Consider the following 2998-nt stretch of genomic DNA (forward strand, 5'->3'; position numbering starts at 1 on the left):
AGAAGCCCCCCATCTTTGATTCAAATCCTAAGAACAAAGGCCACCATGTTCTCCAGTATTCCCCTGTGATTTCCTAGCTGCTGGGACTTGGGACAGATGAGGAGCAGTGCCACTGATAAAACCAGCTGCTTCTAGGCACTGGGTCCAGGTGGCTGTGGAGTCAACCAGGGGAGCAGTAGGGGGCCTGTGGTCTGAGGAGTGCTTCCTGTAGGATGCTCGTAAGGCACCTCCACACACAGTGTGGCCTAATAATGACTATGTCTGGTCTCTGGCCCTGCTTCACCGCATAGGACTTCTAAACCCTGCAAATATCTGGAGGGGGAGAGAGGTCTTTGCTACACAAACAAGGAGATGGAGGTGATCCATGATGGGGTAGGGGGTGTAGCCTCAGGATGGGGATGGGGTTGGTCAGGAAAACCCAGGCCAGATCAGAGGCTTGGGACTGGGGCCTAAAGTAGCTGTGGGGCAGGGAGGACGGGTCTGTTGCATGGGGCCCAGGCAGGGCTCTGGTCAGCATAGCTCAGTATGCGGCTCTCTGGCCATGCTGTGTGGGGAGGGGTGCACCTGGACTGCAGAGCTCTGCTCCCACCCTCCCTGCCCTTGCCCACTGCGTCCCTTCCAGGGGCCAGGTGCTCAGCTCTGTCCTTTACCATAAACCCCACCTGTGAGGACAGTGGCCCCAGGTGAGGGTCACAGGGACAGCCCAGAAATGCGAGTGGCCCCCGAGACATGCGGCAGACACCCTATAACCTGTAGGATCTGATGCCAAGCCCAGGTACTTAGAGTCAGGAGAGGACTGAATTGTGGGACATTTGTGTGGAGTCTAAGAGTTGGTGTGAGGACAGCAAGTCATGGGCTGCCCTGGGCACCTGGCCACGCTGGCTCCCAAGCCTTGATTCCACCTTCTAAGAAACGATAGGGTCCAGCCATAATGGCACAAAACAGTGTCCCACTTTGTTGGCAGACACCAAGTGAGGGCCTAAACCAACGTGCATGAGGTCCCTGCCATCGGTAAGGAGCCATGGGGCAGCTGGGAATGATGCACGGTGTGTCCGTGTGTCTTCCTCCCAGCTGAATGTGGGTCTGTCTGTGGGCCGCATGTGGGTCCGCTGGCCTCCCTGCCACCTTCTCTTCCCTCCTGTTCCCGGGACGGCCTGTGCACAAGCAGAACCCTTCTGGGACAGGACAGCGGGGTTCTGGTCTCACCAAGTCCACGCAGGAATGTCACGGGCAGAGGGCAGGGAGTGAAGTCATTGAGTGAGGAGACGGGGTGCTCTCAGGACTGAGGGGGCCTGATAGGGCTGCAGGGGAGCCTCCACCGGGGGCTTGGACTCAGACCCGACCAAGGAGCCCATGGGATGAGGTAGGTGCCCTGGTTGGGGTGAGGACTGGTGGACACATCTTCAGTCATGGAAGACCCTCCACACACACATACACCTGGGGCAGGAGGCAGGTGGAGGCTCTTTCTCTACCTTCACGTGGGTGGCATGGGTTTGCCCCCAGCCACAGCCTGTGTCTTTTCCGGCCCACGGTGTTTTGCCGACATGTATCCCAGCCCCTCTATACTTCCACAAGATGTGTAGCCCTTATACACAGCTAATTAGGTTTTATGTGGATTAAAAAGCGGGGAGGCCATCCACTGTCCGTGGCTTGTGTGGCGGGCCAGCCTTTGTGTGACGAGGTTGGCAGCCTGACCGTGAGACCTGGGCTGTCCCGAGATGTTGGAGGGAAGCCCCTGCCGTCACACTAGTGCTCCTGGGGAATTGGCCGCCCCAGGTCTTCTGCATTTTACAGGTGGAGTGTCTGTGCTTCGGGGCACTGGGGATCATGAGCATGTGAATCACGGTGCCCAGGCTGGAGGCCGCGGTTTCCAGGGGGAATCAAGTTTCCAGTGGGGGTTGGATGGTCAAAGCCAGTACAGAGGGGCCCCCAGGGCTCCAGCCCTGGTGAACTCACATCTCAAAGAACTGGCTTCTGGCTTCTTGATGCTGGGTGCCCTGCAGGGGTGTGGGGGCTGCAGGGGGTCCAGGCCACCCAGTCTTTCTCCTACTGCTCCTTTCCTGTCTGGCCTTCTTATCTTCCAGCCTTGATGTGTGGAGCTCTGATATATATATATATATATATATTTTTTTTTTTTTTTAAGATTTTATTTATTTATTCTTGAGAGACACACAGAGAGAGGCTGACACAAGCAGAGGGAGAAGCAGGCTCCATGCAGGAGCCCTATGTGGGACTCGATCCTGGGATCAGGATCACGCCCTGGGCGGAAGGCAGGCGCTCAACCGCTGAGCCACCCGGAGCTCTGGTTTTATTTGTTTTAGAGACAGTGCAGGACCAGGGCGGGGGGCAGAGGGAGACAGAGAGTCCTCAGGCCGACTCCCCTCTGCGTGCGGAGCCCAAGGGTGCTTGACCCCGGGACCCAGAGATCACGACCTGAGAAGAAATCAAGAGTTGGCTGCTTCACACAGACTGAGCCTCCCTCCCAGGCACCCCGACGGTTACCAACTTCTATTGGTGGAAAACGTGCCCGGGCTTGTGTGATGGGGTTGGGACCGTCCGACCCCTTGCTTACTCCACAAGCACTAGAGCAGGTGCCTTGTCCAGAATCTGCACTTGGCGGAGGAGGAAACTGTCATGGGTGAGCAGCAGGGACTGCCATCTGAGTTGGGGGTGGGTGTGGACCAGCACCTTCCTTCCATCTGCCTTATGGCGTGACTCAGGATGGCAAGAGCTCAGGAGACAGGCCCCAGCAGGGTCAGGTCATGTGGCCACAGTGTGAACCTGCCGGGGCAGGGACAAACGCTTTCCTCCCTCCTCTGGAGAGGGCCCAGTTCAGGCCACCAAGACGGAGACAGGCCTCACAAGGTGCTGTCCACTGCCCAGAAGGACCAGCCTCAATACCCTTGCACCTTCAGCTCTCCGGCCGACCCACCACCTTTCTCAGGCTGCACTGCACTTTAATTTTTTGTTGTTTTCAGCTAAAATTAAAATACAAATA

Source organism: Canis lupus, chromosome 9 (genome assembly GCF_048164855.1).
Source record: "Canis lupus baileyi chromosome 9, mCanLup2.hap1, whole genome shotgun sequence".
Classification (NCBI taxonomy): Eukaryota; Metazoa; Chordata; class Mammalia; order Carnivora; family Canidae; genus Canis; species Canis lupus.